Source organism: Carya illinoinensis, chromosome 11 (assembly GCF_018687715.1).
Source record: "Carya illinoinensis cultivar Pawnee chromosome 11, C.illinoinensisPawnee_v1, whole genome shotgun sequence".
NCBI lineage: Eukaryota > Viridiplantae > Streptophyta > Magnoliopsida > Fagales > Juglandaceae > Carya > Carya illinoinensis.
The window spans coordinates 18,378,978-18,388,736 of record NC_056762.1 but is presented as its reverse complement, the minus strand read 5'-3'; the positions used below and the strand labels follow the sequence as shown (position 1 = coordinate 18,388,736).

General features: G+C 52.5%; 32 non-coding genes across 32 annotated transcripts; all 32 read right to left on the bottom strand.

The window, feature by feature from the left end:
* Positions 1 to 97: 97 nt before the first annotated feature.
* Positions 98 to 216, bottom strand: LOC122285493. Its single transcript, XR_006232827.1, has one exon. It is a non-coding gene; the product is annotated as a 5S ribosomal RNA (ribosomal RNA).
* A 178-nt stretch (positions 217 to 394) lies between these two features.
* On the bottom strand, positions 395 to 513 carry LOC122283060. The gene has a single exon (XR_006230545.1). It is a non-coding gene; the product is annotated as a 5S ribosomal RNA (ribosomal RNA).
* A 189-nt stretch (positions 514 to 702) lies between these two features.
* On the bottom strand, positions 703 to 821 carry LOC122288772. The gene has a single exon (XR_006236024.1). It is a non-coding gene; the product is annotated as a 5S ribosomal RNA (ribosomal RNA).
* Positions 822 to 1,009: 188 nt separating this feature from the next.
* On the bottom strand, positions 1,010 to 1,128 carry LOC122285481. The gene has a single exon (XR_006232816.1). It is a non-coding gene; the product is annotated as a 5S ribosomal RNA (ribosomal RNA).
* A 178-nt stretch (positions 1,129 to 1,306) lies between these two features.
* On the bottom strand, positions 1,307 to 1,425 carry LOC122285469. Its single transcript, XR_006232804.1, has one exon. It is a non-coding gene; the product is annotated as a 5S ribosomal RNA (ribosomal RNA).
* A 189-nt stretch (positions 1,426 to 1,614) lies between these two features.
* Positions 1,615 to 1,733, bottom strand: LOC122287327. The gene has a single exon (XR_006234625.1). It is a non-coding gene; the product is annotated as a 5S ribosomal RNA (ribosomal RNA).
* Positions 1,734 to 1,922: 189 nt separating this feature from the next.
* On the bottom strand, positions 1,923 to 2,041 carry LOC122285458. The gene has a single exon (XR_006232793.1). It is a non-coding gene; the product is annotated as a 5S ribosomal RNA (ribosomal RNA).
* Positions 2,042 to 2,219: 178 nt separating this feature from the next.
* Positions 2,220 to 2,338, bottom strand: LOC122287520. The gene has a single exon (XR_006234811.1). It is a non-coding gene; the product is annotated as a 5S ribosomal RNA (ribosomal RNA).
* Positions 2,339 to 2,527: 189 nt separating this feature from the next.
* Positions 2,528 to 2,646, bottom strand: LOC122285447. The gene has a single exon (XR_006232782.1). It is a non-coding gene; the product is annotated as a 5S ribosomal RNA (ribosomal RNA).
* A 189-nt stretch (positions 2,647 to 2,835) lies between these two features.
* Positions 2,836 to 2,954, bottom strand: LOC122285435. Its single transcript, XR_006232771.1, has one exon. It is a non-coding gene; the product is annotated as a 5S ribosomal RNA (ribosomal RNA).
* Positions 2,955 to 3,143: 189 nt separating this feature from the next.
* On the bottom strand, positions 3,144 to 3,262 carry LOC122285424. The gene has a single exon (XR_006232760.1). It is a non-coding gene; the product is annotated as a 5S ribosomal RNA (ribosomal RNA).
* Positions 3,263 to 3,440: 178 nt separating this feature from the next.
* LOC122288770 lies at positions 3,441 to 3,559 on the bottom strand. The gene has a single exon (XR_006236022.1). It is a non-coding gene; the product is annotated as a 5S ribosomal RNA (ribosomal RNA).
* Positions 3,560 to 3,747: 188 nt separating this feature from the next.
* Positions 3,748 to 3,866, bottom strand: LOC122285412. The gene has a single exon (XR_006232749.1). It is a non-coding gene; the product is annotated as a 5S ribosomal RNA (ribosomal RNA).
* Positions 3,867 to 4,044: 178 nt separating this feature from the next.
* LOC122285400 lies at positions 4,045 to 4,163 on the bottom strand. Its single transcript, XR_006232738.1, has one exon. It is a non-coding gene; the product is annotated as a 5S ribosomal RNA (ribosomal RNA).
* A 189-nt stretch (positions 4,164 to 4,352) lies between these two features.
* On the bottom strand, positions 4,353 to 4,471 carry LOC122287326. The gene has a single exon (XR_006234624.1). It is a non-coding gene; the product is annotated as a 5S ribosomal RNA (ribosomal RNA).
* Positions 4,472 to 4,660: 189 nt separating this feature from the next.
* Positions 4,661 to 4,779, bottom strand: LOC122285388. The gene has a single exon (XR_006232727.1). It is a non-coding gene; the product is annotated as a 5S ribosomal RNA (ribosomal RNA).
* Positions 4,780 to 4,957: 178 nt separating this feature from the next.
* On the bottom strand, positions 4,958 to 5,076 carry LOC122287519. Its single transcript, XR_006234810.1, has one exon. It is a non-coding gene; the product is annotated as a 5S ribosomal RNA (ribosomal RNA).
* Positions 5,077 to 5,265: 189 nt separating this feature from the next.
* LOC122285377 lies at positions 5,266 to 5,384 on the bottom strand. Its single transcript, XR_006232716.1, has one exon. It is a non-coding gene; the product is annotated as a 5S ribosomal RNA (ribosomal RNA).
* Positions 5,385 to 5,573: 189 nt separating this feature from the next.
* LOC122285366 lies at positions 5,574 to 5,692 on the bottom strand. The gene has a single exon (XR_006232705.1). It is a non-coding gene; the product is annotated as a 5S ribosomal RNA (ribosomal RNA).
* A 189-nt stretch (positions 5,693 to 5,881) lies between these two features.
* LOC122287509 lies at positions 5,882 to 6,000 on the bottom strand. The gene has a single exon (XR_006234800.1). It is a non-coding gene; the product is annotated as a 5S ribosomal RNA (ribosomal RNA).
* A 178-nt stretch (positions 6,001 to 6,178) lies between these two features.
* On the bottom strand, positions 6,179 to 6,297 carry LOC122287805. The gene has a single exon (XR_006235090.1). It is a non-coding gene; the product is annotated as a 5S ribosomal RNA (ribosomal RNA).
* Positions 6,298 to 6,486: 189 nt separating this feature from the next.
* Positions 6,487 to 6,605, bottom strand: LOC122287213. The gene has a single exon (XR_006234516.1). It is a non-coding gene; the product is annotated as a 5S ribosomal RNA (ribosomal RNA).
* Positions 6,606 to 6,794: 189 nt separating this feature from the next.
* On the bottom strand, positions 6,795 to 6,913 carry LOC122285354. The gene has a single exon (XR_006232693.1). It is a non-coding gene; the product is annotated as a 5S ribosomal RNA (ribosomal RNA).
* Positions 6,914 to 7,102: 189 nt separating this feature from the next.
* On the bottom strand, positions 7,103 to 7,221 carry LOC122285341. The gene has a single exon (XR_006232682.1). It is a non-coding gene; the product is annotated as a 5S ribosomal RNA (ribosomal RNA).
* A 178-nt stretch (positions 7,222 to 7,399) lies between these two features.
* On the bottom strand, positions 7,400 to 7,518 carry LOC122288674. The gene has a single exon (XR_006235927.1). It is a non-coding gene; the product is annotated as a 5S ribosomal RNA (ribosomal RNA).
* A 189-nt stretch (positions 7,519 to 7,707) lies between these two features.
* On the bottom strand, positions 7,708 to 7,826 carry LOC122285329. Its single transcript, XR_006232670.1, has one exon. It is a non-coding gene; the product is annotated as a 5S ribosomal RNA (ribosomal RNA).
* Positions 7,827 to 8,015: 189 nt separating this feature from the next.
* LOC122285318 lies at positions 8,016 to 8,134 on the bottom strand. The gene has a single exon (XR_006232659.1). It is a non-coding gene; the product is annotated as a 5S ribosomal RNA (ribosomal RNA).
* Positions 8,135 to 8,323: 189 nt separating this feature from the next.
* LOC122285307 lies at positions 8,324 to 8,442 on the bottom strand. The gene has a single exon (XR_006232648.1). It is a non-coding gene; the product is annotated as a 5S ribosomal RNA (ribosomal RNA).
* A 178-nt stretch (positions 8,443 to 8,620) lies between these two features.
* LOC122285296 lies at positions 8,621 to 8,739 on the bottom strand. Its single transcript, XR_006232637.1, has one exon. It is a non-coding gene; the product is annotated as a 5S ribosomal RNA (ribosomal RNA).
* Positions 8,740 to 8,928: 189 nt separating this feature from the next.
* Positions 8,929 to 9,047, bottom strand: LOC122285285. The gene has a single exon (XR_006232626.1). It is a non-coding gene; the product is annotated as a 5S ribosomal RNA (ribosomal RNA).
* A 189-nt stretch (positions 9,048 to 9,236) lies between these two features.
* On the bottom strand, positions 9,237 to 9,355 carry LOC122287727. Its single transcript, XR_006235015.1, has one exon. It is a non-coding gene; the product is annotated as a 5S ribosomal RNA (ribosomal RNA).
* Positions 9,356 to 9,533: 178 nt separating this feature from the next.
* Positions 9,534 to 9,652, bottom strand: LOC122285274. The gene has a single exon (XR_006232615.1). It is a non-coding gene; the product is annotated as a 5S ribosomal RNA (ribosomal RNA).
* Positions 9,653 to 9,759: the final 107 nt, after the last annotated feature.

The following is a 9,759-nucleotide window of genomic DNA, read 5'->3' as shown; positions in this document are numbered from 1 at the left end:
ATCGATAGCGATGGGGTCGGTGCGATTTTCCTAAGAATCCATTGCCCGGTTCTCGTTCCGGTCCATCCGACCGGAGATGCGGTAAAAATAAAAAGGGGGGGTGCAACACGAGGACTTCCCAGGAGGTCACCCATCCTAGTACTACTCTCGCCCAAGCACGCTTAACTGCGGAGTTCTGATGGGATCCGGTGCATTAGTGCTGGTATGATCGCACCCATCATGCTACCAGCGAAAAACTAATATAATCCTATTATGACCTAGCCGCACCCTGCCTATCCCATGCTAACTGGCGATCTGATCGATAGCGATGGGGTCGGTGTGATTTTCCTAAGAATCCATTGCCCGGTTCTCGTTCCGGTCCATCCGACCGGAGATGCGGTAAAAATAAAAAGGGGGGGTGCAACACGAGGACTTCCCAGGAGGTAACCCATCCTAGTACTACTCTCGCCCAAGCACGCTTGACTGCGGAGTTCTGATGGGATCTGGTGCATTAGTGCTGGTATGATCGCACCCATCATGCTACTAGTGAAAAACTCATATAATCCTATTACGACATAGCCGCACCCTGCCTATCTCATGCCAACCGGCGATCTGACCGATACCCATTGCTACGTGATGGGGTCGGTGCGATTTTCCCAAAAATCCATTCCCTGGTTCTCGTTCCGGTCCATCCGACCAGAGATGCGGTAAAAATTAAAAGGGGGGGTGCAACACGAGGACTTCCCAGGAGGTCACCCATCCTAGTACTACTCTCGCCCAAGCACGCTTAACTGCGGAGTTATGATGGGATCCGGTGCATTAGTGCTGGTATGATCGCACCCATCATGCTACCAGCGAAAAACTAATATAATCCTATTATGACCTAGCCGCACCCTGCCTATCTCATGCCAACCGGCGATCTGACCGATACCCATTGCTACGCGATGGGGTTGGTGCGATTTTCCTAAAAATCCATTCCCTGGTTCTCGTTCCAGTCGATCCGACCAGAGATGCGGTAAAAACTAAAAGGGGGGTGCAACACGAGGACTTCCCAGGAGGTCACCCATCCTAGTACTACTCTCGCCCAAGCACGCTTAACTGCGGAGTTCTGATGGGATCCGGTGCATTAGTGCTGGTATGATCGCACCCATCATGCTACCAGCGAAAAACTAATATAATCCTATTACGACCTAGCCGCACCCTGCCTATCCCATGCCAACTGGCGATCTGATTGATAGCGATGGGGTCGGTGCGATTTTCCTAAGAATCCATTGCCCGGTTGTCGTTCCGGTCCATCCGACCGGAGATGCGGTAAAAATAAAAAGGGGGGGTGCAACACGAGGACTTCCCAGGAGGTCACCCATCCTAGTACTACTCTCGCCCAAGCACGCTTAACTGCGGAGTTCTGATGGGATCCGGTGCATTAGTGCTGGTATGATCGCACCCATCATGCTACCAGCGAAAAACTAATATAATCCTATTACGACCTAGCCGCACCATGCCTATCCCATGCCAACCGGCGATCTGATCGATACCCATTGCTACGCGATGGGGTCGGTGCGATTTTCCTAAGAATCCATTGCCCGGTTGTCGTTCCGGTCCATCCGACCGGAGATGCGGTAAAAATAAAAAGGGCGGGTGCAACACGAGGACTTCCCAGGAGGTCACCCATCCTAGTACTACTCTCGCCCAAGCACGCTTAACTGCGGAGTTCTGATGGGATCCGGTGCATTAGTGCTGGTATGATCGCACCCATCATGCTACCAGCGAAAAACTAATATAATCCTATTACGACCTAGCCGCACCCTGCCTATCCCATGCCAACCGGCGATCTGATCGATACCCATTGCTACGCGATGGGGTCGGTGCGATTTTCCTAAGAATCCATTGCCCGGTACTCGTTCCGGTCCATCCGACCGGAGATGCGGTAAAAATAAAAACGGGGGGTGCAACACGAGGACTTCCCAGGAGGTCACCCATCCTAGTACTACTCTCGCCCAAGCACGCTTAACTGCGGAGTTCTGATGGGATCCGGTGCATTAGTGCTGGTATGATCGCACCCATCATGCTACCAGCGAAAAACTAATATAATCCTATTACGACCTAGCCGCACCCTGCCTATCCCATGCCAACTGGCGATCTGATTGATAGCGATGGGGTCGGTGCGATTTTCCTAAGAATCCATTGCCCGGTTGTCGTTCCGGTCCATCCGACCGGAGATGCGGTAAAAATAAAAAGGGGGGGTGCAACACGAGGACTTCCCAGGAGGTCACCCATCCTAGTACTACTCTCGCCCAAGCACGCTTAACTGCAGAGTTCTGATGGGATCCGGTGCATTAGTGCTGGTATGATCGCACCCATCATGCTACCAGCGAAAAACTAATATAATCCTATTACGACCTAGCCGCACCATGCCTATCCCATGCCAACCGGCGATCTGATCGATACCCATTGCTACGCGATGGGGTCGGTGCGATTTTCTTAAGAATCCATTGCCCGGTTGTCGTTCCGGTCCATCCGACCGGAGATGCGGTAAAAATAAAAAGGGGGGGTGCAACACGAGGACTTCCCAGGAGGTCACCCATCCTAGTACTACTCTCGCCCAAGCACGCTTAACTGCGGAGTTCTGATGGGATCCGGTGCATTAGTGCTGGTATGATCGCACCCATCATGCTACCAGCGAAAAACTAATATAATCCTATTACGACCTAGCCGCACCATGCCTATCCCATGCCAACCGGCGATCTGATCGATACCCATTGCTACGCGATGGGGTCGGTGCGATTTTCCTAAGAATCCATTGCCCGGTTGTCGTTCCGGTCCATCCGACCGGAGATGCGGTAAAAATAAAAAGGGGGGGTGCAACACGAGGACTTCCCAGGAGGTCACCCATCCTAGTACTACTCTCGCCCAAGCACGCTTAACTGCGGAGTTCTGATGGGATCCGGTGCATTAGTGCTGGTATGATCGCACCCATCATGCTACCAGCGAAAAACTAATATAATCCTATTACGACCTAGCCGCACCCTGCCTATCCCATGCCAACCGGCGATCTGATCGATACCCATTGCTACGCGATGGGGTCGGTGCGATTTTCCTAAGAATCCATTGCCCGGTACTCGTTCCGGTCCATCCGACCGGAGATGCGGTAAAAATAAAAACGGGGGGTGCAACACGAGGACTTCCCAGGAGGTCACCCATCCTAGTACTACTCTCGCCCAAGCACGCTTAACTGCGGAGTTCTGATGGGATCCGGTGCATTAGTGCTGGTATGATCGCACCCATCATGCTACCAGCGAAAAACTAATATAATCCTATTACGACCTAGCCGCACCCTGCCTATCCCATGCCAACTGGCGATCTGATTGATAGCGATGGGGTCGGTGCGATTTTCCTAAGAATCCATTGCCCGGTTGTCGTTCCGGTCCATCCGACCGGAGATGCGGTAAAAATAAAAAGGGGGGGTGCAACACGAGGACTTCCCAGGAGGTCACCCATCCTAGTACTACTCTCGCCCAAGCACGCTTAACTGCGGAGTTATGATGGGATCCGGTGCATTAGTGCTGGTATGATCGCACCCATCATGCTACCAGCGAAAAACTAATATAATCCTATTATGACCTAGCCGCACCCTGCCTATCTCATGCCAACCGGCGATCTGACCGATACCCATTGCTACGCGATGGGGTTGGTGCGATTTTCCTAAAAATCCATTCCCTGGTTCTCGTTCCAGTCGATCCGACCAGAGATGCGGTAAAAACTAAAAGGGGGGTGCAACACGAGGACTTCCCAGGAGGTCACCCATCCTAGTACTACTCTCGCCCAAGCACGCTTAACTGCGGAGTTCTGATGGGATCCGGTGCATTAGTGCTGGTATGATCGCACCCATCATGCTACCAGCGAAAAACTAATATAATCCTATTACGACCTAGCCGCACCCTGCCTATCCCATGCCAACTGGCGATCTGATTGATAGCGATGGGGTCGGTGCGATTTTCCTAAGAATCCATTGCCCGGTTGTCGTTCCGGTCCATCCGACCGGAGATGCGGTAAAAATAAAAAGGGGGGGTGCAACACGAGGACTTCCCAGGAGGTCACCCATCCTAGTACTACTCTCGCCCAAGCACGCTTAACTGCGGAGTTCTGATGGGATCCGGTGCATTAGTGCTGGTATGATCGCACCCATCATGCTACCAGCGAAAAACTAATATAATCCTATTACGACCTAGCCGCACCATGCCTATCCCATGCCAACCGGCGATCTGATCGATACCCATTGCTACGCGATGGGGTCGGTGCGATTTTCCTAAGAATCCATTGCCCGGTTGTCGTTCCGGTCCATCCGACCGGAGATGCGGTAAAAATAAAAAGGGCGGGTGCAACACGAGGACTTCCCAGGAGGTCACCCATCCTAGTACTACTCTCGCCCAAGCACGCTTAACTGCGGAGTTCTGATGGGATCCGGTGCATTAGTGCTGGTATGATCGCACCCATCATGCTACCAGCGAAAAACTAATATAATCCTATTACGACCTAGCCGCACCCTGCCTATCCCATGCCAACCGGCGATCTGATCGATACCCATTGCTACGCGATGGGGTCGGTGCGATTTTCCTAAGAATCCATTGCCCGGTACTCGTTCCGGTCCATCCGACCGGAGATGCGGTAAAAATAAAAACGGGGGGTGCAACACGAGGACTTCCCAGGAGGTCACCCATCCTAGTACTACTCTCGCCCAAGCACGCTTAACTGCGGAGTTCTGATGGGATCCGGTGCATTAGTGCTGGTATGATCGCACCCATCATGCTACCAGCGAAAAACTAATATAATCCTATTACGACCTAGCCGCACCCTGCCTATCCCATGCCAACTGGCGATCTGATTGATAGCGATGGGGTCGGTGCGATTTTCCTAAGAATCCATTGCCCGGTTGTCGTTCCGGTCCATCCGACCGGAGATGCGGTAAAAATAAAAAGGGGGGGTGCAACACGAGGACTTCCCAGGAGGTCACCCATCCTAGTACTACTCTCGCCCAAGCACGCTTAACTGCAGAGTTCTGATGGGATCCGGTGCATTAGTGCTGGTATGATCGCACCCATCATGCTACCAGCGAAAAACTAATATAATCCTATTACGACCTAGCCGCACCATGCCTATCCCATGCCAACCGGCGATCTGATCGATACCCATTGCTACGCGATGGGGTCGGTGCGATTTTCTTAAGAATCCATTGCCCGGTTGTCGTTCCGGTCCATCCGACCGGAGATGCGGTAAAAATAAAAAGGGGGGGTGCAACACGAGGACTTCCCAGGAGGTCACCCATCCTAGTACTACTCTCGCCCAAGCACGCTTAACTGCGGAGTTCTGATGGGATCCGGTGCATTAGTGCTGGTATGATCGCACCCATCATGCTACCAGCGAAAAACTAATATAATCCTATTACGACCTAGCCGCACCATGCCTATCCCATGCCAACCGGCGATCTGATCGATACCCATTGCTACGCGATGGGGTCGGTGCGATTTTCCTAAGAATCCATTGCCCGGTTGTCGTTCCGGTCCATCCGACCGGAGATGCGGTAAAAATAAAAAGGGGGGGTGCAACACGAGGACTTCCCAGGAGGTCACCCATCCTAGTACTACTCTCGCCCAAGCACGCTTAACTGCGGAGTTCTGATGGGATCCGGTGCATTAGTGCTGGTATGATCGCACCCATCATGCTACCAGCGAAAAACTAATATAATCCTATTACGACCTAGCCGCACCCTGCCTATCCCATGCCAACCGGCGATCTGATCGATACCCATTGCTACGCGATGGGGTCGGTGCGATTTTCCTAAGAATCCATTACCCGGTACTCGTTCCGGTCCATCCGACCGGAGATGCGGTAAAAATAAAAACGGGGGGTGCAACACGAGGACTTCCCAGGAGGTCACCCATGCTAGTACTACTCTCGCCCAAGCACGCTTAACTGCGGAGTTCTGATGGGATCCGGTGCATTAGTGCTGGTATGATCGCACCCATCATGCTACCAGCGAAAAACTAATATAATCCTATTACGACCTAGCCGCACCCTGCCTATCCCATGCCAACTGGCGATCTGATTGATAGCGATGGGGTCGGTGCGATTTTCCTAAGAATCCATTGCCCGGTTGTCGTTCCGGTCCATCCGACCGGAGATGCGGTAAAAATAAAAAGGGGGGGTGCAACACGAGGACTTCCCAGGAGGTCACCCATCCTAGTACTACTCTCGCCCAAGCACGCTTAACTGCGGAGTTCTGATGGGATCCGGTGCATTAGTGCTGGTAGGATCGCACCCATCATGCTACCAGCGAAAAACTAATATAATCCTATTACGACCTAGCCGCACCATGCCTATCCCATGCCAACCGGCGATCTGATCGATACCCATTGCTACGCGATGGGGTCGGTGCGATTTTCCTAAGAATCCATTGCCCGGTTGTCGTTCCGGTCCATCCGACCGGAGATGCGGTAAAAATAAAAAGGAGGGGTGCAACACGAGGACTTCCCAGAAGGTCACCCATCCTAGTACTACTCTCGCCCAAGCACGCTTAACTGCGGAGTTCTGATGGGATCCGGTGCATTAGTGCTGGTATGATCGCACCCATCATGCTACCAGCGAAAAACTAATATAATCCTATTACGACCTAGCCGCACCCTGCCTATCCCATGCCAACCGGCGATCTGATCGATACCCATTGCTACGCGATGGGGTCGGTGCGATTTTCCTTAGAATCCATTGCCCGGTTGTCGTTCCGGTCCATCCGACCGGAGATGCGGTAAAAATAAAAAGGGGGGGTGCAACACGAGGACTTCCCAGGAGGTCACCCATCCTAGTACTACTCTCGCCCAAGCACGCTTAACTGCGGAGTTCTGATGGGATCCGGTGCATTAGTGCTGGTATGATCGCACCCATCATGCTACCAGCGAAAAACTAATATAATCCTATTACGACCTAGCCGCACCCTGCCTATCTCATGCCAACCGGCGATCTGACCGATACCCATTGCTACGCGATGGGGTCGGTGCGATTTTCCTAAAAATCCATTCCCTGGTTCTCGTTCCGGTCCATCCGACCAGAGATGCGGTAAAAATTAAAAGGGGGGGTGCAACACGAGGACTTCCCAGGAGGTCACCCATCCTAGTACTACTCTCGCCCAAGCACGCTTAACTGCGGAGTTCTGATGGGATCCGGTGCATTAGTGCTGGTATGATCGCACCCATCATGCTACCAGCGAAAAACTAATATAATCCTATTACGACCTAGCCGCACCCTGCCTATCCCATGCCAACTGGCGATCTGATTGATAGCGATGGGGTCGGTGCGATTTTCCTAAGAATCCATTGCCCGGTTGTCGTTCCGGTCCATCCGACCGGAGATGCGGTAAAAATAAAAAGGGGGGGTGCAACACGAGGACTTCCCAGGAGGTCACCCATCCTAGTACTACTCTCGCCGAAGCACGCTTAACTGCGGAGTTCTGATGGGATCCGGTGCATTAGTGCTGGTATGATCGCACCCATCATGCTACCAGCGAAAAACTAATATAATCCTATTACGACCTAGCCGCACCATGCCTATCCCATGCCAACCGGCGATCTGATCGATACCCATTGCTACGCGATGGGGTCGGTGCGATTTTCCTAAGAATCCATTGCCCGGTTGTTGTTCCGGTCCATCCGACCGGAGATGCGGTAAAAATAAAAAGGGGGGGTGCAACACGAGGACTTCCCAGGAGGTCACCCATCCTAGTACTACTCTCGCCCAAGCACGCTTAACTGCGGAGTTCTGATGGGATCCGGTGCATTAGTGCTGGTATGATCGCACCCATCATGCTACCACCGAAAAACTAATATAATACTATTACGGCCTAGCCGCACCATGCCTATCCCATGCCAACCGGCGATCTGATCGATACCCATTGCTACGCGATGGGGTCGGTGCGATTTTCCTAAGAATCCATTGCCCGGTTGTCGTTCCGGTCCATCCAACCGGAGATGCGGTAAAAATAAAAAGGGGGGGTGCAACACGAGGACTTCCCAGGAGGTCACCCATCCTAGTACTACTCTCGCCCAAGCACGCTTAACTGCGGAGTTCTGATGGGATCCGGTGCATTAGTGCTGGTATGATCGCACCCATCATGCTACCAGCGAAAAACTAATATAATCCTATTACGACCTAGCCGCACCCTGCCTATCTCATGCCAACCGGCGATCTGACCGATACCCATTGCTACGCGATGGGGTCGGTGCGATTTTCCTAAAAATCCATTCCCTGGTTCTCGTTCCGGTCCATCCGACCAGAGATGCGGTAAAAATTAAAAGGGGGGGTGCAACACGAGGACTTCCCAGGAGGTCACCCATCCTAGTACTACTCTCGCCCAAGCACGCTTAACTGCGGAGTTCTGATGGGATCCGGTGCATTAGTGCTGGTATGATCGCACCCATCATGCTACCAGCGAAAAACTAATATAATCCTATTACGACCTAGCCGCACCCTGCCTATCCCATGCCAACTGGCGATCTGATTGATAGCGATGGGGTCGGTGCGATTTTCCTAAGAATCCATTGCCCGGTTGTCGTTCCGGTCCATCCGACCGGAGATGCGGTAAAAATAAAAAGGGGGGGTGCAACACGAGGACTTCCCAGGAGGTCACCCATCCTAGTACTACTCTCGCCCAAGCACGCTTAACTGCGGAGTTCTGATGGGATCCGGTGCATTAGTGCTGGTATGATCGCACCCATCATGCTACCAGCGAAAAACTAATATAATCCTATTACGACCTAGCCGCACCATGCCTATCCCATGCCAACCGGCGATCTGATCGATACCCATTGCTACGCGATGGGGTCGGTGCGATTTTCCTAAGAATCCATTGCCCGGTTGTCGTTCCGGTCCATCCGACCGGAGATGCGGTAAAAATAAAAAGGGGGGGTGCAACACGAGGACTTCCCAGGAGGTCACCCATCCTAGTACTACTCTCGCCCAAGCACGCTTAACTGCGGAGTTCTGATGGGATCCGGTGCATTAGTGCTGGTATGATCGCACCCATCATGCTACCAGCGAAAAACTAATATAATCCTATTACGACCTAGCCGCACCCTGCCTATCCCATGCCAACCGGCGATCTGATCGATACCCATTGCTACGCGATGGGGTCGGTGCGATTTTCCTAAGAATCCATTGCCCGGTACTCGTTCCGGTCCATCCGACCGGAGATGCGGTAAAAATAAAAACGGGGGGTACAACACGAGGACTTCCCAGGAGGTCACCCATCCTAGTACTACTCTCGCCCAAGCACGCTTAACTGCGGAGTTCTGATGGGATCCGGTGCATTAGTGCTGGTATGATCGCACCCATCATGCTACCAGCGAAAAACTAATATAATCCTATTACGACCTAGCCGCACCCTGCCTATCCCATGCCAACTGGCGATCTGATTGATAGCGATGGGGTCGGTGCGATTTTCCTAAGAATCCATTGCCCGGTTGTCGTTCCGGTCCATCCGACCGGAGATGCGGTAAAAATAAAAAGGGGGGGTGCAACACGAGGACTTCCCAGGAGGTCACCCATCCTAGTACTACTCTCGCCCAAGCACGCTTAACTGCGGAGTTCTGATGGGATCCGGTGCATTAGTGCTGGTATGATCGCACCCATCATGCTACCAGCGAAAAACTAATATAATCCTATTACGACCTAGCCGCACCATGCCTATCCCATGCCAACCGGCGATCTGATCGATACCCATTGCTACGCGATGGG